This window comes from Pristiophorus japonicus, chromosome 3 (genome assembly GCF_044704955.1).
Source record: "Pristiophorus japonicus isolate sPriJap1 chromosome 3, sPriJap1.hap1, whole genome shotgun sequence".
NCBI lineage: Eukaryota > Metazoa > Chordata > Chondrichthyes > Pristiophoridae > Pristiophorus > Pristiophorus japonicus.
Window position 1 is genome coordinate 317,569,812 of NC_091979.1, and position 23,176 is coordinate 317,592,987.

Consider the following 23,176-nt stretch of genomic DNA (forward strand, 5'->3'; position numbering starts at 1 on the left):
AGGGGAGTTTATATGAAGGGAAAGATTAAGTGAGGATATGAGGGTAATGAACTCAGAGGTGAGAGAGAATGTTGAGTTAAGATGGAGGTTGAAATCACCGAAGATGAGAAATCAGTTGGTGCAGAGACTAAGGGAGGAAAGCAGTGAAGATATCTCGGTGGAAATTTGGCTCTGTATTTGGCTGGGCATTAGAGAATGAGGATTTTAAATTTGAGAGAGGTAGAACAAAGTGGGATGGTCAAAGGGAGAGAAGATGCCAGACAAGTACAGAGAACTACCTCGGTGTGATTTGGTGATAAATACCACACCGCCACAGCGGTCGTTTGGGTGAGGCCAGTGGTGAAAGGTATAGCCTGGTGGGAAAGATTCACTTGGGGGAAGGCACCTTCAACCATCAGCCAGGTTTCTGTCAAGACCCTGATGTCGCAGCAATCATCCACAGGGTTAGCTTTGGGAGGGGTGAGTGGGACGGGATGGAGATTGGAAAGGTTAATGCCCAGCTCTCACACTGAGTAGTAAGCTCAGCGAAGAATAGGATGAGGCAGTTTGAGTTGTTGCTCATAAGGAGAGAATGGTGAGTGTCTTGTTAGGCTCTCCGGAGAGTGCCAAGCGAGGCACAGGGGGCAGCTGTAAGCTTATCTAAGATGCAGTCAAACCTGTGAGGGCAGCATGAGTGCAGGAAGGTGGAGGTGAGCTGTCAGATTGGAGTAGGGAATTGGGAGGGCCGAGTACCCGAGAGGGGAGAAATGATAGGGGACACGTCGACAGAAGTGAGGGATCAATGAGGGGTAAAGAGAAATAAAATAAAGTGTCAGTGAAAAGCACAAGTAGAAGTGATAGGTTCGGGTCCGGAGAGGCAGACAAAATGCTCACGAGAATGGACACAGGGAAACTCAAGTTCCATCGGCCTGGTTACATAGCAATTACCCCACTCCATTTTAACTGCCTGCCTGTCGGTTTTCGCCAGGTAGGGGGGGAGTTAAAATCGGGACCACAAAGTCAGTTACAAAGGGGGAACGGAGCCAACAACTGATTTGTTGTGTATGTTATTCTATTATCCAGATTATTTGTTTCCTGATTGTGAAATTAGAAACTTAACCTGTTCAACAAAACTAACCATAACTGTTTTGCAATCTGCCTTCTCACCAAATGAGAATTTAAAAATTGCCAGGCTGGGAGCCAATGTATATCAGTGAGCAAAGGGGTGATGGGTGAATGGGACGGTGTGAGTTAGGATACGGGCAGCAGAATTTTGTAAGAATTCAAGTTCATGGAGAATGGCAGATGGGAGGCCGGCCAGGAGAGCATTGGAATAGTCAAGGCCAGAGGTAACAAAGGCATGGATGAGGGTTCCAGCAGCAGCTGAGCTGAGGCAGGAGTGCAGTTGTGTGATGTTACTGAGGTGGAAGTTAGCAGACTTGCTGATGGAGCTGACATATGGTCGGAAGCTCATCTCGGTGTCAAATGTGACACCAAGGTTGCGAGTGGACTGGTTCAGCCTCAGACAGTTGCCAGGGAGAGGGATGGAGTCAGTGGCTTGGGAACAGAGTTTGTGGTGAAGATTCCCAATATTTAGTTGGAAGAAATTTCTGCTCATCCAGTACTGAGTTTTGGATAACCAGTGTGACCAATTAGAAACTGTGAATGGGTCGGGAGAGGTGGTAGTGAGGTAGAGCTGGGTGTTGTCAGCACAGATATGGAACCTGATGCTGTGTTGTGGGATGATTTCACCGAGGGGAAGCATGATGTAGAGTAAAGGAGGGGGCCAGGGCTAGATCCTTGGGGAGTCCAGAGGTAATGCTGTGGTAGTGGGAAGAGAATCCATTGCAGATGATTGTCTGACTATGATTGGATAGAGAAGAATGGAACCAGGAGAGTGCAGACCCACCCAGCTGGAGGAGGGAGGAGAGGTGTTGCAAGTGATATTGTGGTCAACCGTGTCAAAGGCTGTAGACAGGTTGAGAACAATGAAGAGGGTTAGTTTAACACAGTCACAGACACATAGGATGTCATTTGTGACTTTGATAAGGTTCGAATCAGTACTGGAGGAAAACTGATTGTAGGGTTTCAAACATGGATCTGCGGGAATGATCAGCATGGATTTGGGAGGCGATGGCACATTCAAGGACATTGGAGAGGAAAGGATTTTGGAGATGGGTCAGTGGGTTGCAGGGACAGAGGTGTTAGGAATGATTTTTTTTGAGGAGAAGGATGATGAAAGCAGATGTGAAGGGCTGGGGGACAGTACTTGAGGAGATTTAACAATATCTGCTGTTATGGGGGCCAGGAAGGGAAGTTGGGCGGTTATCAATTTGGTAACAATGGGGTTCGAGTGAGCAGGAGGTGGGTCGAATAGACAAGGGGAGCTTGGAGTGGGCATGAGGTGAGATTGGGGAGAAATGGAGAAATATGCAAGTTCAGGGCTAGAGCAGAGGGAAACCATAGGTGAAGTTTGACCTGGTGGGCTCGGTGAAAAGACGGAAGCAGGTGATGCGGCTGAACGGATGGTTTCAATGTTTGTGACCAAAAAATCTATGACCTCCTCACACTTGTTTTTGGAGATGAGGGTGGAAGAGGCAGGAAGAGGGATTTGGGAAGACTGTGTGTCAATAGAATAGAAGCCAGGGGCTTTCAATGCCTTCCAGAAAGATCGTGGAAAGGTGAGCATTTTTGGCAGAGGAGTGCAGGGCCCGATAATACTTTATATGCTGCAGTCAGAGCTGGCAATGAATAGCGAAACCATTTGTTTACCATAAAAATTCATGTCTGCATCCCTTGGGCTTGAGGGAGCAGTGATGAGGGCCGTACCAGGGAGAAGAACCAGAGTGAAAGAGATTAATGGTTTAAATGGGGACAAGAGCATCAGAGGTGGAGGTGAGGGAGTGATTGAGCAGATCAGTAAATGAAGAAATGTTGTGATCAATGGAGGGACAAATGCGAGGCAGTTGAGAATTTGAAAGTGCAGTGTTAAGTGACTTGGGGAGAGTTTTTTTTACAGTGGCAGACACAGAACGAAGTGAAGTTGTGAGGGGAAAGAGGGATGTGTGTTGTGAGCAATACTAGGAAGTGATCAGAGATGGCCTTATCTGTGATTGACACGGGGGGAACAGCGAGGCCAAGTGAGGAGGCAAGGTCGAGGGGATGGCCATGAATATGGGTAGGGGAGTTTATATGAAGGGAAAGATTAAGTGAGGATATGAGGGTAATGAACTCAGAGGTGAGAGAGAATGTTGAGTTAAGATGGAGGTTGAAATCACCGAAGATGAGAAATCAGTTGGTGCAGAGACTAAGGGAGGAAAGCAGTGAAGATATCTCGGTGGAAATTTGGCTCTGTATTTGGCTGGGCATTAGAGAATGAGGATTTTAAATTTGAGAGAGGTAGAACAAAGTGGGATGGTCAAAGGGAGAGAAGATGCCAGAGAAGTACAGAGAACTACCTCGGTGTGATTTGGTGATAAGTATCACACCGCCACAGCGGTCGTTTGGGTGAGGCCAGTGGTGAAAGGTATAGCCTGGTGGGAAAGATTCACTTGGGGGAAGGCACCTTCAACCATCAGCCAGGTTTCTGTCAAGACCCTGATGTCGCAGCAATCATCCACAGGGTTAGCATTGGGAGGGGTGAGTGGGACGGGATGGAGATTGGAAAGGTTAATGCCCAGCTCTCACACTGAGTAGTAAGCTCAGCGAAGAACAGCATGAGGCAGTTTGAGTTGTTGCTCATAAGGAGAGAATGGTGAGTGTCTTGTTAGGCTCTCCGGAGAGTGCCAAGCGAGGCACAGGGGGCAGCTGTAAGCTTATCTAAGATGCAGTCAAACCTGTGAGGGCAGCATGAGTGCAGGAAGGTGGAGGTGAGCTGTCAGATTGGAGTAGGGAATTGGGAGGGCCGAGTACCCGAGAGGGGAGAAATGATAGGAGACACGTCGACAGAAGTGAGGGATCAATGAAGGGTAAAGAGAAATAAAATAAAGTGTCAGTGAAAAGCACAAGTAGAAGTGATGGGCTCGGGTCCGGAGAGGCAGACAAAATGCTCACGAGAATGGACACAGGGAAACTCAAGTTCCATCGGCCTGGTTACATAGCAATTACCCCACTCCATTTTAACTGCCTGCCTGTCGGTTTTCGCCAGGCGGGGGGGAGGAGTTAAAATCGGGACCACAAAGTCAGTTACAAAAGGGGAACAGAGCTGGCAACTGAATTCCTGTGTATGTTATTCTATTATCCAGATTATTTGTTTCCTGATTGTGAAACTAGAAGCTTAACCTCTTAAACAAAACTGTTTTGCAATCTGCCTTCTCACCAAATGAGAATTTAAAGATTGAGGCGTTGCCAGACTGGGAGCCAATGTATGTCAGTGAGCAAAGGGGTGATGGGTGAATGGGACGGTGTGAGTTGGGGTACGGGCAGCAGAGTTTTGGATGAATTCAAGTTCATGGAGGGTGGCAAATGGGCCAAGTGAGCTGGCAAGGTCGAGTGGGTGGCCGTGAATATGGGTTGTGGAGTTTATATGGAGGGAGAGGTTAAGGGAGGATAGGAGGGCAGTGAAGTCAGAGGTGAGAGAGAAAGCTGAGTTGGGACGTACTTGAAATCACCAAAGATGAGAAGTCAGTCGGTGAAGAGGTTGTGAAGATATCTGAGTGGAAATTACTTGGTATTTGGCTGGGCGATGGAGAATGAGGAATTACATGAGATGACAGAGATGTGGAACAAGATGAGCTGTTCAAAGGAGGAGGTGTCAGAGGAGTATGGCGAGAGATCATGGTGTGATTTGGTGATGAATGTCTCCTGGCTCCCTGTGGAAACAACACCTCTCTCCTCGAGTTGACCCCCTACACCAAGGCCTCCAGTGCTGTATCCGAGAAACTTGCCACACGCTCTCTTCGCTGTTGTGACATGATTTTTCTTTTCTCCTCCTCTCACTGTCTTCCCCAGCCAGTTCAATGAGCTGCTGCAGACAGAATGCACCTCCCCTTTCAGAAATGTAGACTGCCTTTAAGTAGTGCAGGCTAGCTTTATGTGGTACTAGCCTCGCACGACCTTGGGTCCCGTGCTGAGCATTCAGCCACTCAGCAACACGTTCGACACTGGGCTGAATGCCATAACCATGGAAATGAGCAGGCAGTATGAAGTTCGTGTGTTGCTTGCATTCCCCACAACTGGCGTGTGTTGATCGCACATCGCGATCCCCGCGCCCGTTTTCGGGGGCTAACGAATTTCTAGGCCTTTATATTTTTAAAGTTTATTTTTTGCAAATTAATAACTCCAGATTGGTAGAATTAAAATGGTGACTATAGAATTAACAGTCGACTCACACATCCACCACTGAGTGAGAAACAAGGGTCTGGATTTACTTCAGTTACACCACCCAAAAATGGGGAAGGATGAAAATGGGGTGCGGAAGCCGACCGCCAGAACCTCACTCCTCAGAGCACCACCAGAAAGTCCCCCCATACCCCATTTGATATGTTGGTGGGGTGAGGGGGGCAGGGAGTGGGAAACGGGCCACCAGGTGAGGGCCGGCAATACAACAACAACTTGTATTGCTATCTAGATATATTTATAATACAGGCTGGGGAAGTAGCAGAACGCCCTTATGGACAGAGAAGGCCCAACAGTGGGCACCTCTCCCTCGCTTCTGTCCCCAGTCACTCAGTTTGTACAAATGCTGCTCATTCTGAAGCGGTAAGTAAAATTGCGCTGCTAATCTTTGGGGTGTTTCTGCCCCCGTTAATGGTGGATGTTCCTCTCTCTGGTGTTGCTGTGCGATGCCACCATTCCCTGGCTATCAGTGGTGGCTCCTTGAAGTGTAACGGAGATCCCGCTGGGAGCCTGCCCTGCGGGTCTAATGAGCCCCAACCCAGGAAAATGGGTCGGTTGACGTGGGTCAGAGTGTTCGGTGGAAGCCCCGCTTGACCCACCTCTGACACAAACCCTTCCTGGAGGAAAACCCAGCTCAGGAAGATATAATGGTATTTCAAAGCTATCATGAAAAAAGCTGCTGGGATGGTTGAAGTAGTGTTGCCAACTCTGGTTGGACATATTCCTGGATGTTTTATCACATGACCTCCCACCTCCAATAGCCCCACCCTGAGCTCCCATCAGTGATTACCGGACTCGCACATCCTCACACATTCCCCCACCAATAGGAAAGGGAACAGACTCCAGAACCTGATTGGATGATTTTTTATTGTGAGACAGCAGCCTTTTTCCCCACCTCCAATATTTATATTCCAGGTACAACGTCCAGAATCCAGAATTCCCAAAACCAGAATTGTCCGAAAATTGGACAGTTTTGAAGCGGCCAAGGTGGCAACGGAGGGCAGTGCCGGGGGGCCACGGCCAGTGAGAATCGGCGGCCAGCGAGGAGCGGGGGATCGGCCGGTGGCGAGGAGCGGGGGATCGGCCGGCGGTGAGGAGTGAAGGATCGGCCGGTGGCGAGGAGTGAAGGATCGGCCGGCGGTGAGGAGCGGAGGATTGGCCGGTGGTGAGGAGCGGAGGATTGGCCGGCGGTGAGGAGCGGGGGATTGGCCGGCGGTGAGGAGCGGAGGATCGGCCGGTGGCGAGGAGCGGGGGATTGGCCGGCGGTGAGGAGCGGAGGATCGGCCGGTGGTGAGGAGCGGAGGATCGGCCGGCGGTGAGGAGCGGAGGATTGGCCGGCGGTGAGGAGCGGAGGATCGGCCGGTGGTGAGGAGCGGAGGATTGGCCGGTGGTGAGGAGCGGAGGATTGGCCGGCGGTGAGGAGCGGGGGATTGGCCGGCAGTGCGGAGCGGAGGATTGGCCGGCGGTGAGGAGCGGGGGATTGGCCGGCAGTGCGGAGCGGAGGATTGGCCGGCGGTGAGGAGTGGAGGATTGGCCGGCGGTGAGGAGCGGAGGATTGGCCGGCGGTGAGGAGCGGGGGATTGGCCGGCGGTGAGGAGCGGAGGATTGGCCGATGGCGAGGAGCGGAGGATTGGCCGGCGGTGAGGAGCGGAGGATCGGCCGGTGGTGAGGAGCGGAGGATCGGCCGGCGGTGAGGAGCGGAGGATTGGCCGGCGGTGAGGAGTGGAGGATTGGCCGGCGGTGAGGAGCGGAGGATTGGCCGGCGGTGAGGAGCGGAGGATTGGCCGATGGCGAGGAGCGGAGGATTGGCCGGCGGTGAGGAGCGCCAACAGCGGAGTTCAGACGTTGTACCTGTACTAATAAACAAAAGGATTCAAAGAAAATGTTAAAAACACACCATTTATTTCATGTCCCCGTGAATCTTCTCCCTAGTTGCTCACAGCAGTGTGCTGGAGATTAACCTTCAATACAGACAGACTCCAGGGCAATCTGTTTGACTGATGTGGCTGTCATGGTTGAATAGCTAGCAGTGTGTGCAAGCTGTGAGATGTGAGTGTGAGGCTTGCGGCAGTGTGAAGTATGTGAGGGTGAGGTGAAGCTATGTCAGGTATGAAGCCTGACTGAGAGAGATTGTTGGGAGGTGAGTGATGGGGATGTGGTGAATTGAGCAGTGGGTGTGGCTCCTGTTGCAGTTGGGAAGACATGGCATTTGAGGTTGCATTCACTGACCTTGACCACTCATGTGAGGTCACTGAACTTCTTGCGGCACTGTATGCAGGTCCTCGGGGCTTGACTCCGGGCACTGACCACCACGGCTATCTGCTTCCACTTCCTTTTGACCGTGTGTCTGGAGGGCTGCCTTCCCCCCTGTGGATTCAGGACATCGCGCCTCCTTTCCACATCCTCCATCAAGGCCTTCAGTGCAACGTCCCAATAACTTGGAGCCCACTAGCTCCCCTGTTGTGCCTTTCCTCACTCTTTCCCAGGTCAGAATCTCTTCAACCACGACCCCCAGCACCTGCTCCAGCCACAATGCAGCACCCCTTTAAGAGGTGCCGGTTGGCGCAGCACCAAGTTGGCGTGCTGCCTGCATTTCAATCAACGGGCGTGGGTTAATCATGCTTCACGATCCCTGAGCCCGTCTTCAGGACTATCCAGTTTAGCCCCTCAGGTGACTGTGTATCATCTCCAATACCTTAAGTTCAGTTTCCAGCATTGCACGGACCTGAGAAAACCTCCACAGAAAGGCTGTTTCTGGTGCTGTTTCAAGGAGGTGATTTTCCATTCGGTGTAAATATGGTGTGAGGCATCTGCACCTCTCCCAATGTTAGGTTCTTCCACTGTCCAATTCCACGGAACTTTCCCAACCATTCCTCCCTAACCTTTCTCTAATAGCATTATGGCTACAGCTCGCAGTGTAAGGGCCATGTGTCACTCCACAATCAACAGCTGTTCAGTTTACTGCCTGTGTTAAAGGCTGGTCTGAATGTTCCTTACAGAGCTGGTACAGTTCACTATCACAAAGTATGGACTATGAGTGACACTTACTGTCAGCATTAGCGCAGATCAATGACACAAATAAAATCGTAACTACAGTTTATTTTTATTGGTTATTTTAACACTCAGTCTCTGATATTACAGCAAATTAACATTTCTGCTGGGAAAAGCTATCTCTGCAACTATAAAGCTTTATTATTTTTTAACCATTTTAATCTATTACTTTATCATTTATCCATAAGTCACGCGGTAGAAATTAACCGCTTCCATTGAAGAGGCTGGAAATCAGGGAGCTGTGGGCGGCTCATTTCCCGGAGAGAGAGAACATAATCTTTATTCAGGCGTGATACCGACCATCCCGGACAAAGCGGGGAAATCGGTGGGGACTGTACTCACAAATACTGAAGCAAAAGGCTGCTTCGAATAAAAATATTAACAGTATATATTAAATAAGGTAAGTCGGATGAGTATGCTGCCAAACTTGTTCATTGATCAGAGAGCATCACAGCATCTTTCAAACACTGGGGTAGAGTCTCTGCTAATTTGTGATAGTTTTATCAGCACAATCCAGTGAAAACTGCTCAACCAGCGCAAAAGATCACGGGAACTCGAGCATGATTTACATCAAGTGTAAATCAAGTATTCCGTCATCTTTAACACTGGTTTAAAAATCTACAAAACTGGCCCGGCCCACAGATAGAAATAACGAGGATGGCGAGTTTCCACCGATTGCACCCGTTCGAGGAAGGTTTTCAAATTAAACTAATTGCCTTAGGCACCAGGCACTAGTCGGCATGATTTAAAAGTTTTACATATTAAACATACTTTATTGACTTACAAACTGACTAGTGTATAACAATAAAACTAATAAATGGCTCAGTATAGTTTTCTTTTCAGACATTTCAGTTATCTTAAATCAGGTTTCCCACAGGTGAAAGGCTGGGCACTTCTATTAAAAATGCTTATTTTTTGTCATAATCAAACTCCAAGGCCTTTTCAAAGCATTCAATAGCTTCGCACTTCTCCCCATCCAGCTGGTGTAGTAACCCAGGAACACCAAAGGCCTTGCTGTCTCTGGGATTCCTGTCAATTTGTTTTGATACAATCTTTCTCAAATTTTCGTGACACAATTGCCAACCTTTTGTGCCTTGTTCAATTGTAAGTCCTTCCAGAAAATGGATGATAGCATTTGATTCAGATTCTTTCTAGTGCAGTTCAAAAAACCCAATCTGCAAAGACACTGCCTGCTGTTTATCAGGACATAATAACATAAGAACATAAGAAATAGGAGCAGGAGTAGGCCACCTGGCCCCATGAACCTGCTCCGCCATTTAATATTAAGGCTGATCTGATAATGGACTCAGCTCCACATCCCTGACCACTCCCCATAACTCCTTGTTCCCTTATCGCTCAAAAATCTGTCTATCTCCACCTTAAATATATTCAATGACCCAGCCTCCACAGTGCTCTGGGGCAGAGAATTCCATAGATTTACAACCCTCTGAGAGAAGAAATTCCTCCTCAACTCAGTTTTAAATGGGTGGCCCCTTATTCTGAGACTATGTGCCCTAGTTTTAGTTTCCCCTATGAGTGGAAATATCCTCGCTGCATCCACCTTGTCAAGCCCCCTAATTATCTTATATGTTTCGATAAGATACCTCTCATTCTTCTGAACTCCAATGAGTATTGGCCCAACTTACTCAACCTACCTCCATAAGTCAACCCCCTCAACTGCGGAATCAACCAAATGAACCTTCTCTGAACAGCCTCCAATGCAAGTATATCCTTCCTTAAATATGGAAGCCAAAATTGTACGCAGTACTCGATAGGTTGGCCTCACCAATATCCTGTACAGTTGTAGCAGGACTTTGCTGCTTTTATACTCTATCCCCCTTGCAATAAAGGCCAACATTCCATTTGCCTTCCTGATTACTTGCATACTAACTTTTTGTGTTTCATGCACAAGGACCCCCAGTTCCCTCTGTACAGCAGCACTTTGCAATTTTTTTTCATTTAAATTATAATTTGCTTTTCTATTTTTTCTGCCAAAGTGGATAACCTCACATTTTCCCACATTATACTATATCTGCCAAATGTTTGCCTGTCTATATCGCTTTGCAGATTTTTTGTGTCCTCACTATTTGCTTTCCTGGCCATCTTTGTATCATCAGCAAACTTGGCTACATTACACTCGGTCCCTTCATCCAAGTCGTTAATATAGATTGTAAATACTTGAGGCCGCAGCAACGATCCCTGCGGCACCCCACTCGTTATTGTTTGCCAACCAGAAAATGACCCATTTATCCCAACTCTCTGTTTTTGTTCGTCAGCCAATCCTCTATCCATGCCAACATGCTAGTTGGATCCAAAATTGGTTCAGAGGTAAGAAGCAAAGGGTAATGGTTGATGGATGTTTTTGTGACTGGAAGGATGTTTCCAGTGGAGTCCGCAGGGCTCAGTACTGGGTCCCTTGCTTTTTGTGGTATACATCAATGATCTAGATTTGATTATAGGGAGTATGATTAAGAAGTTTGCAGATGACACTAAAATTGGCTGTGTGGTCGTTAATGAAGCAGAAAGTCATGGGCTGCAGGAGGATATCAATCTACTGGTCAGGTGAGCAGAGCAGTGGCAAATGGAATTTAATTTGGAGAAGTGTGAGGTAATGCACTTTGAGAGGGCTAATAAGGAAAGGATATACACATTAAGCGGTAGACCATGGAAAAGATGAATAAAGGGATCTTGGAGTGCTTGTCCACAGATCCCTGAAAGTAAGGTGGATAAGGTGGTGAAGAAGGCATACGGAATGGTTGCCTTTCTTGGCTGAGGCACATAATACAAGAGCAGGGAGGTTATGCTTAAAATGTATAATACTTTGGTTCGGCCACAGCTGGAGTACTGCGTGCAGTTCTGGTCGCCGTATTATAGGAAGGACGTGATTGCAATAGAGAGGGTGCAGAGGAGATTTGCTAGGATGCTGCCTGGAATGGAGAAACTTAGCTATGCGGATAGATTGGATAGGCTGGGTTTGTTCTCATTGGAACAGAGGAGGTTGAGAGGAGACCTCATTGAGGTGTACAAACTTTTGAGGGGCCTGGATATAGTGGATAGCAAGGGCCTATTTCCCTTGGTGGTGGGTTCAATTATGAGGGGGCATAGTTTTAAGGTGGTTGGTGGAAGGTTCAGAGGGGATTTGAGGGGTGGCTTTTTCAAGCAGAGGGTTGTGGGGGTCTGGAACTTAGTGCCTGGAAGGGTGGTGGATGTAGAAACCCTCAACGCATTTAAAAGGTGCTTGGATGTGCACTTAAAGTGCCGCAATCTGCAGGGTTACACGGACCTAAAGCTGGTAAGTGGGATTAGACTGGATAACCTGTTGGCAGGCACAGCTATGATGGTAAGTACTGCAGGGAATCGAATATATCCAGGGTGATCTCCTGGACGAGTTTCGATTACTTGGATGGGTTGGAGAGGAATGTTCCGAGATATTTTTTTCCCAATTGACCTGGGTTTTTCTCTGTTTTTTGCCTTTCCCAGGAGATCACATGGCTCCGGTTGGGGAGGAGTGTAGAATGTTTTGGTGCAAGGGGTGTCGCATTTGTGTGGGGCTGACTGGTTGGGCTGGGTGCTCTTTACCTTTCTGCCATTGTTCATTGATCATACGTTTATATGTAACTTTCAGGGCTGCTGACTGAGGGCCGTATGTTTCTTTGTCGGCCGGTGTGGACACGATGGGCCGAAATGGCCTCCTTCTGCGTTGTAGATTTGCAATTGTGCAAAAATAAATGATGGCTTCTGCTCAAATGCCTTTTCAAAATAGTACTTGCATTGATTGATCAACTCAGCTTTCTGTTGAAAAGCAGGATTGCGAGGGGCTTTGCTGCCTGGATATTTGATCAGTTGAAATATTTTTTTTCTGTAACACTGACCTATTTGGTGGTGTATGAAGGTAGAGTTTGGGGTAATTTTTAATGCTTTCTTCAACAGCTCCACAGCTTTTTCCACATCTCCTCTTCTGTAAAATTTTGCTGCATAACGAGTTACATATGGAAGATCAGGGGACTTCTGCAATGCTTGTTCAACTAATTCGTGTTCTTCCACCTTTTGATTGAACTCTTGTAGTTTTAGAGCCAACAGCACCATGGCTACAGAGTCATCTGGATCAAGTCCCCACACGTCGCAACTGCTTCACTGATTGGCTGCGGTCACCACTCTCTGGGGTACGAGAAAACGTGTCCACACGAAACATAACAGTCGCATAGCCAACGTTCCATTCAGTGTCATCAGGATCTTCCTCCAGAGTCTTCTCAAAACATTCCTTTGCCTCTTCATAGTATTGACTAGGAGAATTCAACAGTGACCAACCCTTCTCCCCGTATACTTCAGGTCTCAGTGCTGTATACCGAGAGCCATCGGTAAATTGTTTACAGATCATCTCCAGCTTGTCGAGGTAGGACTGGGCCTCTGTCAGTTGGCCCATGTGATAATATACCCAGGCATAGTTTCCATAGGTGATGATGCTTCTTCTTTCAAATTCATGTTCCTGATTCTCCCTCAGAATCTTTTCAGCTTCCTTTAAGTTTTGAATTGCCCCTTTGAATTGCCTTGCAGACAGTTTACAAATGCGAGGTGGTTGTCAGACCTGGCCTGATAATTCACACCAGCCAGTATTAAATCTTGTAATCTATACTTCATGTCGTCCAAGTCAATGCTGTCTCTCTGTGGGCCCCACGTGAAGTGACATTGAAGCTGGCTGAGTTTTGCTTTCAAGCAATCATTCAGTGTGTTGCTGTAGGAGAACAAAATAATCAAAGCCCATCTTATGTGTATCTAACTTACATTTTTAGCTCATATATAATCAACATAGCAATGCTGGTAAAGTCAGAATAGCAGAACAGATGAGCAGCTCAGTGCACATGGGCCCGGAACACTTCCCTACAGCCTCACTGCCTGGCATCCCTCAGTTCGGGGGAAACCCATTGGAATCCTGTAATGGTCCCGGAGGCAATAACAAATGAACAATTGGCTCATGAGTGTCAGCAGAAATCCACGATCATCCATTAGTCTGATCATAGGTAGGAACATAGGAACATGTTCCACCATTCAATTTATCATGGCTGAACTGTATCACAACTTCATCTACCCACCCTGGTTCTGTAACCCTTAATACCCTTGCCTAACAAAATTCTATCATCTCAGTTTTGACATTTTTAATTGGCCTAACCTCGACAGCTTATTAGGGGAGAGAGTTCCAGATTTCCACTACCCTTTGTGTGAAGAAGAGCTGTCTGACATCACCCCTGAATGGCTGAGCTCAAATTTCACTTTCATGCCCCCTTGTTCTGGCCTCCCCCACCAGAGGAAATCGTTTCTCTCGATCGACCCGGTCAAATCCTTTAATCATATAAACATCTCAATTAGATCATCCCTTAACACTGGGGAAAGCGGGCTCGGGGAATGGGAGACTGGGGAATGGGGGCTCGGGGATAGAGAGACTGGGGAATGTGGGCTCGGGGAGAGGGAGACTGGGGAATGGGGGCTCGGGGAGAGGGTGACTGGGAAATGGGGACTCGGGGAGAGGGAAACTGGGGAATGGGGGCGCGGGGAGAGGGAGACTGGGGAATGGGGGCTCGGGGAGAGGGAGACTGGGGAATGGGAGCTCGGGGAGAGGGAGACTGGGGAATGGGGGCTCGGGGAGAGGGAGACTGGGAAATGGGGGCTCGGGGAGAGGGAGACTGGGGAATGGGGGCTCGGGGAGAACGAGACTGGGGAATGGGGGCTCGGGGAGAGGGAGACTGGGGAATGGGGCCTCGGGGAGATGGAGACTGGGGAATGGGTCAGGGGGGATCATGGTGAGGCCAGGCGGGAGGTAGAAGAGGCCAGGTTGAGTGTAATTTATTCTGTGGTGGCCTGGAGGAGCTGGACTGATCCCTGGGCTCCAGACAAGGTCACTGGGCCTCTCCAGCCCTGGCCTTCTCTCACACACCACAGCAACTCCCTTCAGCCCCCTCCCAGCAGATCCCTTCAGCCCCCTTCCAGCAGATCCCTTCAGTCCCCTCGCAGCAGATCCCTTGAACCCCTCAGCAGATCGAGCTGCCGGGGGTGGGCAGAGCTTTCGGGGGGTTGGGAGTCGGGAAGTTGGGTTTGGAGGGTGGTGGGAGAACTCGGGACCGGGAGAGGCGGGGATTATCTTTAACCTACCCGGCAACTGATGATGCAACTCGCAGTATTTGTCTGATTGGATAGTTCAATGTTTGGAAAGTTTATTTCGGCACCAACACAAACTCTCCCCGTGTCTTTTCTACCCGGAGCCTGCTGACTCACAGCCTGTTTTTATTGTAATTGGAGACAAATATACCCTCGAACCAATCAGTCCGGAGGAGTCTGAGTGTAAAACACTCTGCACTGGGCAAAGCGCACGAACAGATAGCACAGAGAGACAGTCCCAGAGACACAGTATCAGCACAGGGCACCGAGACAGTCCCAGAGACACAGTATCAGCACAGGGCACAGAGAGACAGTCCCAGAGACACAGTATCAGCACAGGGCACAGAGAGACAGTCCCAGAGACACAGTATCAGCACAGGGCACAGAGAGACAGTCCCAGAGACACAGTATCAGCACAGGGCACAGAGAGACAGTCCCAGAGACACAGTATCAGCACAGGGCACAGAGAGACAGTCCCAGAGACACAGTATCAGCACAGGGCACAGAGAGACAGTCCCAGAGACACAGTATCAGCACAGGGCACAGAGAGACAGTCCCAGAGACACAGTATCAGCACAGGGCACCGAGAGACAGTCCCGGAGACACAGTATCAGCACAGGGCACAGAGAGACAGTCCCAGAGACACAGTATCAGCACAGGGCACAGAGAGACAGTCCCAGAGACACAGTATCAGCACAGGGCACCGAGAGACAGTCCCAGAGACACAGTATCAGCACAGGGCACAGAGAGACAGTCCCAGAGACACAGTATCAGCATAGGGCACAGCGAGCCAGTCCAGAGACACAGTATCAGCACAGGGCACAGAGAGACAGTCCCAGAGACACAGTATCAGCACAGGGCACAGAGACAGTCCCAGAGACACAGTATCAGCACAGGGCACAGAGAGACAGTCCCAGAGACACAGTATCAGCACAGGGCACAGAGAGACAGTCCCAGAGACACAGTATCAGCACAGGGCACAGAGAGACAGTCCCAGAGACACAGTATCAGCACAGGGCACAGAGAGACAGTCCCAGAGACACAGTATCAGCACAGGGCACAGAGAGACAGTCCCAGAGACACAGTATCAGCACAGGGCACCGAGAGACAGTCCCGGAGACACAGTATCAGCACAGGGCACAGAGAGACAGTCCCAGAGACACAGTATCAGCACAGGGCACAGAGAGACAGTCCCAGAGACACAGTATCAGCACAGGGCACCGAGAGACAGTCCCAGAGACACAGTATCAGCACAGGGCACAGAGAGACAGTCCCAGAGACACAGTATCAGCACAGGGCACAGAGAGACAGTCCCAGAGACACAGTATCAGCACAGGGCACAGAGAGACAGTCCCAGAGACACAGTATCAGCACAGGGCACAGAGAGACAGTCCCAGAGACACAGTATCAGCACAGGGCACAGAGAGACAGTCCCAGAGACACAGTATCAGCACAGGGCACAGAGAGACAGTCCCAGAGACACAGTATCAGCACAGGGCACCGAGAGACAGTCCCGGAGACACAGTATCAGCACAGGGCACAGAGAGACAGTCCCGGAGACACAGTATCAGCACAGGGCACAGAGAGACAGTCCCAGAGACACAGTATCAGCACAGGGCACCGAGAGACAGTCCCAGAGACACAGTATCAGCACAGGGCACAGAGAGACAGTCCCAGAGACACAGTATCAGCATAGGGCACAGCGAGCCAGTCCCAGAGACACAGTATCAGCACAGGGCACAGAGAGACAGTCCCAGAGACACAGTATCAGCACAGGGCACAGAGACAGTCCCAGAGACACAGTATCAGCACAGGGCACAGAGAGACAGTCCCAGAGACACAGTATCAGCACAGGGCACAGAGAGACAGTCCCAGAGACACAGTATCAGCACAGGGCACAGAGAGACAGTCCCAGAGACACAGTATCAGCACAGGGCACAGAGAGACAGTCCCAGAGACACAGTATCAGCACAGGGCACAGAGAGACAGTCCCAGAGACACAGTATCAGCACAGGGCACCGAGAGACAGTCCCGGAGACACAGTATCAGCACAGGGCACAGAGAGACAGTCCCAGAGACACAGTATCAGCACAGGGCACAGAGAGACAGTCCCAGAGACACAGTATCAGCACAGGGCACCGAGAGACAGTCCCAGAGACACAGTATCAGCACAGGGCACAGAGAGACAGTCCCAGAGACACAGTATCAGCACAGGGCACAGAGAGACAGTCCCAGAGACACAGTATCAGCACAGGGCACAGAGAGACAGTCCCAGAGACACAGTATCAGCACAGGGCACAGAGAGACAGTCCCAGAGACACAGTATCAGCACAGGGCACAGAGAGACAGTCCCAGAGACACAGTATCAGCACAGGGCACCGAGAGACAGTCCCGGAGACACAGTATCAGCACAGGGCACAGAGAGACAGTCCCAGAGACACAGTATCAGCACAGGGCACCGAGAGACAGTCCCGGAGACACAGTATCAGCACAGGGCACAGAGAGACAGTCCCAGAGAGAGAGTATCAGCACAGGGCACAGAGACAGTCTCAGAGACACAATATCAGCACAGGGCACAGAGAGACAGTCCCAGAGACACAGTATCAGCACAGGGCACAGAGAGACAGTCCCAGAGACACAGTATCAGCACAGAGCACAGAGAGACAGTCCCAGAGACACAGTATCAGCACAGGGCACAGAGAGACATTCCCAGAGACACAGTATCAGCACAGGGCACAGAGACAGTCCCAGGGACATAGTATCAGCACAGGGCACAGAGAGACAGTCCCAGAGACATAGTATCAGCACAGGGCACAGAGAGACAGTCCCGGAGACACAGTATCAGCACAGGCACAGAGAGTCAGTCCCAGAGACACAGTATCAGCATAGGGCACAGTGAGACAGTCCCGGAGACACAGTATCAGCATAGGGCACAGAGAGACAGTCCCAGAGACACAGTATCAGCACAGGGCACAGAGAGACAGTCCCGGAGACACAGTACCAGCACAGGGCACAGAGACAGTCCCAGAGACACAGTATCGACACAGGGCACAGAGAGACAATCCCAGAGACACAGTATCAGCACAGGGCATAGAGACAGTCCCAGAGACACAGTATCAGCACAGGGCACAGAGAGACAGTCCCAGAGACAGAGTATCAGCACAGGGCACAGAGACAGTCCCAGAGACACAATATCAGCACAGGGCACAGAGAGACAGTCCCAGAGACACAGTATCAGCACAGGGCACAGAGAGACAGTCCCAGAGACACAGTATCAGCACAGGGCACCGAGAGACAGTCCCAGAGACACAGTATCAGCACAGGGCACAGAGAGACAGTCCCAGAGACACAGTATCAGCACAGGGCACAGAGAGACAGTCCCAGAGACACAGTATCAGCACAGGGCACAGAGAGACAGTCCCAGAGACACAGTATCAGCACAGGGCACAGAGAGACAGTCCCAGAGACACAGTATCAGCACAGGGCACAGAGAGACAGTCCCAGAGACACAGTATCAGCACAGGGCACCGAGAGACAGTCCCGGAGACACAGTATCAGCACAGGGCACAGAGAGACAGTCCCAGAGACACAGTATCAGCACAGGGCACCGAGAGACAGTCCCGGAGACACAGTATCAGCACAGGGCACAGAGAGACAGTCCCAGAGAGAGAGTATCAGCACAGGGCACAGAGACAGTCTCAGAGACACAATATCAGCACAGGGCACAGAGAGACAGTCCCAGAGACACAGTATCAGCACAGGGCACAGAGAGACAGTCCCAGAGACACAGTATCAGCACAGAGCACAGAGAGACAGTCCCAGAGACACAGTATCAGCACAGGGCACAGAGAGACATTCCCAGAGACACAGTATCAGCACAGGGCACAGAGACAGTCCCAGGGACATAGTATCAGCACAGGGCACAGAGAGACAGTCCCAGAGACATAGTATCAGCACAGGGCACAGAGAGACAGTCCCGGAGACACAGTATCAGCACAGGCACAGAGAGTCAGTCCCAGAGACACAGTATCAGCATAGGGCACAGTGAGACAGTCCCGGAGACACAGTATCAGCATAGGGCACAGAGAGACAGTCCCAGAGACACAGTATCAGCACAGGGCACAGAGAGACAGTCCCGGAGACACAGTACCAGCACAGGGCACAGAGACAGTCCCAGAGACACAGTATCGACACAGGGCACAGAGAGACAATCCCAGAGACACAGTATCAGCACAGGGCATAGAGACAGTCCCAGAGACACAGTATCAGCACAGGGCACAGAGAGACAGTCCCAGAGACAGAGTATCAGCACAGGGCACAGAGACAGTCCCAGAGACACAATATCAGCACAGGGCACAGAGACAGTCCCAGAGACACAGTATCAGCACAGGGCACAGAGACAGTCCCAGAGACACAGTATCAGCACAGGGCACAGAGACAGTCCCAGGGACATAGTATCAGCACAGGGCACAGAGAGACAGTCCCGGAGACACAGTATCAGCACAGGGCACAGAGAGACAGTCCCAGAGACACAGTATCAGCACAGGGCACAGAGAGACAGTCCCAGAGACACAGTATCAGCACAGGGCACAGAGAGACAGTCCCAGAGACACAGTATCAGCACAGGGCACAGAGACAGTCCCAGGGACATAGTATCAGCACAGGGCACAGAGAGACAGTCCCGGAGACACAGTATCAGCACAGGCACAGAGAGTCAGTCCCAGAGACACAGTATCAGCATAGGGCACAGAGAGACAGTCCCGGAGACACAGTATCAGCATAGGGCACAGAGAGACAGTCCCAGAGACACAGTATCAGCACAGGGCACAGAGAGACAATCCGGAGACACAGTATCAGCACAGGCACAGAGATTCAGTCCCAGAGACACAGTATCAGCACTGGGCACAGAGAGACAGTCCCAGAGACACAGTATCAGCACAGGGCACAGAGACAGTCCCAGAGACACAGTATCAGCACAGGGCACAGAGAGACAGTCCCAGAGACACAGTATCAGCACAGGGCACAGAGAGACAGTCCCAGAGACACTGTATCAGCACAGGGCACAGAGACAGTCCCAGAGACACAATATCAGCACAGGGCACAGAGAGACAATCCCAGAGACACAGTATCAGCACAGGGCACAGAGAGACAGTCTCAGAGACACAGTATCAGCACAGTGCACAGAGAGACAGTCCCAGAGACACAATATCAGCACAGGGCACAGAGAGACAGTCCCAGAGACACAGTATCAGCACAGGGCACAGAGACAGTCCCAGGGACATAGTATCAGCACAGGGCACAGAGAGACAGTCCCGGAGACACAGTATCAGCACAGGCACAGAGATTCAGTCCCAGAGACACAGTATCAGCATAGGGCACAGAGAGACAGTCCCGGAGACACAGTACCAGCACAGGGCACAGAGACAGTCCCAGAGACACAGTATCGACACAGGGCACAGAGAGACAGTCCCAGAGACACAGTATCAGCACAGGGCATAGAGACAGTCCCAGGGACACAGTATCAGCACAGGGCACAGAGAGACAGTCCCAGGGACACAGTATCAGCACAGGGCACAGAGAGACAGTCCCAGAGACACAGTATCAGCACTGGGCACAGAGAGACAGTCCCAGAGACACAGTATCAGCACAGGGCACAGAGAGACAGTCCCAGAGACACAGTATCAGCACAGGGCACAGAGAGACAGTCCCAGAGACACAGTATCGGCACTGGGCACAGGAATCACACGGTCTGAATTGGGCGCAGCTCACGGACGGTCTCTCGGAAAAGGATTGCCTGCAAACTGCTCATCCCAGCCTGTCGAGGGAAGTAACAATGTTTGGACTGACCGTGCTGGCCCTTCTGTGTGGAGAGGTGTGTGCAGGCTCTCACTCCCTGCGGTACATGCACACGGCTATCACTCCGCTCCCGGGCATTGCTGAGTTCACCGATGTGGGTTATGTGGATGACCAGCAGTTTATTTACTATGACAGTGTGAGCCGCCAGTACACCCCGCGGCAGCGGTGGATCAGGGAGAGCGAGGGCGCCGAGTACTGGGAGCGCTACACACAGATCCTGCGGGGCAAGGAGCAGGTGATGAAAGGCAACATTCAGACCGTCTTAACCCGCACCAACCAGACCGCCGGGATCCACACGCTGCAGAGGTTGTGCGGCTGTGAGCTGCGGGATGACGGCACCACCAGCGGCTTCTGGCAGTACGGCTGGGACGGGAAGGACCTGATCAGCTTCGACAAGGATCGCCTGGTGTGGGTCACCCCGGTACCGTGGGGAGAGATCACCAAGAACAAGTGGGACCAGGACAGGGCCGAAATGCAGCAGGACAAAAGTTACCTGGAGCAGGAGTGCATCGAGTGGCTGAAGAAATACCTGAAGGCTGGAGAGAGAGAACTGGGAGCTGTTGCTCCTCAAGTGTTTCCTTCTGTGGACAAGGCGTCAAATATTAAAGCCCCCCAACTCTCCTGTCTCCTCACAGGTTTTTACCCTCGCGAAATCCAAGTGACCCTCCTGAGAAATGGCGAGCCAATCAGGGACACGGAATCCACGGGCATCCTGCCCAATCACGACATGGGCTCAGATCGAGCCCGCGGATGGAGCCACCTATTCCTGTCAGTATGAGCAGAGCGGCCAAGCAGGAGGGAAGACCCGAGACTGGGACGGGACGTACCGAGTGACTCCAGGATCGCCAGAGGGAATAAATAGGGGTTTGATTGTTGGAATTGTGATTGCTGCCGTCGCCCTGATTGCTCTTGTGATCGGTGCGGTTGTGTGGAAGAGGAGAGGAGGAGAGGAGACATCTGGTTACAGCCCAGCGAACCCTGCTGAACGAGGAGAATTATCCCCAAACTCAGTAGCCCAGTCCTGAGGCTGATCCCGAAGTGAAGTTCACTGGGACTAGAATCTGGACTTGCTGTGTCGCAAGGAGGGTTCATTCAGAAGCAATCCACGATTCTGCATCTTCATTTCGTTTGATTGTCACTGGCTGCTGCCAGTGTTAATAGTAATCGGTAATGTATCTATCATTGAGTGGGTTTGGGGATATTTTCTTTTTGGTGATTGGATAGAAATCTCCAGTTGGGTCTTTTGGTGTTTAATGTAAATGAGATGTGTCGATTTCGGCACGGGCTGGATGGCCAAATGGTCGTCTTCCGTGCTGTAACCATTCTATGATTCTATGTATGGTGGCCGGGGGAGAGGGAGACTGGGAATGGGGTGGGGGGAGAGAGGGAGACTGGGAATGGGGTCTTGGGGAGACGGAGACTGGGAATGGGGGCTGGGGGAGAGAGGGAGACTGGGAATGGGGTCTTGGGGAGAGAGAGACTGGGGAATGGGGGCTCAGGGAGAGGGAGACTGGGGAATGGGGGCTAGGGGAGAGAGGGACTGGGTAATGGGGGCTCAGGGAGAGGGAGACTTGGGAATGGGGCCTCGGGGAGAGAGAGACTGGGGAATGGGGGCTTGGGGAGCGGGAGACTGGGGAATGGGGGCTTGGGGAGACGGAGACTTGGGAATGGGGCCTCGGGGAGAGAGAGACTGGGGAATGGGGGCTCGGGGCTCGGGAGACTGGGGAATGGGGGCTTGGGGAGAGGGAGACTGGGGAATGGGGGCTTGGGGAGAGAGGGAGACTGGGGAATGGGGGCTCTGGGAGAGGGAGACTGGGGAATGGGGGCTTGGGGAGAGAGGGAGACTGGGGAATGGGGGCTCTGGGAGAGGGAGACTGGGGAATGGGGGCTCGGGGAGAGAGAGACTGGGGAATGGGTGCTCGGGGAGAGGGAGACTGGGGAATGGGGTGGGTGTGGGTTCTAGTATTTCCCCCAGAGCCGGGAGCAGCAGCAACGTGGTGAGTGGGAGTGACACTGAGAGAGGAGCAGCCAGTAAAGGGGTGAGTGAAACCTGGGGACCTTACTGTGGGTAAATAGTGAAAGATTATTTCCAGTGGTGGGCGAATGGGGAACTAGGGAACGGAAACCAAAGATTCTAAAACCTAAAGGGAATGTGATAAATATTTGAAAAGGAAGAATGTTATAAGATCTGGGGGTGGGGTGGGCGGGGGGGAATGGGATTACAGAAGAGAGTGCGAGCTCCGAGGCCGAATGATCTCCTCCTGTGCAGTCATTTCTATAAATGCATTCCCCACTCTGCTCAATGTGCTGAAGTTGCAGCCCTGGTGACAGCAATCCAAATGACTTATGACATACCTGTTAATGCCTGGCCAGATAGTGCCTATGCGATTAACACTTTGTTACCTTTATCGCTGTATGCTCGGAACACGATCAGCCCCTGTTTATGTTGGTAAGAAGTCTCACTCACCATCTTTGAACTTACACACCCGGAGCAACTCACAAGCAGATCATGCTGCTACAGATGCCACCGTTAACCTCTGGCAAGCTCCTACCCCTCCCTTAAGGTCTGTCCCGAGTATTCAAGGTGGGGACATCGATCTCCCGGTCTCTAGGCCAGTTATCTTCCCTATGCGGTTGTTATTGCATGGCATCGGGATGGATGTCCGTTGTCTCAGCCCACTCCATGGGCTGTGGACACACAATTGGCTCCAGATCAGTCTGGGAAATCTGCCATCCTGTTAATGTATGGGCCCTGCTTGCGGTGGCTATCATCTGATCTCCCAGTTGTCTGTGTTCCCCCATC

The 23,176-nt window shown here is 51.1% G+C and overlaps 1 pseudogene; it reads left to right on the forward strand.

The window, feature by feature from the left end:
* The first annotated feature begins 10,831 nt into the window (after window positions 1-10,831).
* Window positions 10,832-21,398, forward strand: LOC139256155 (class I histocompatibility antigen, F10 alpha chain-like; annotated as a pseudogene).
* The last annotated feature ends 1,778 nt before the right edge of the window (window positions 21,399-23,176 follow it).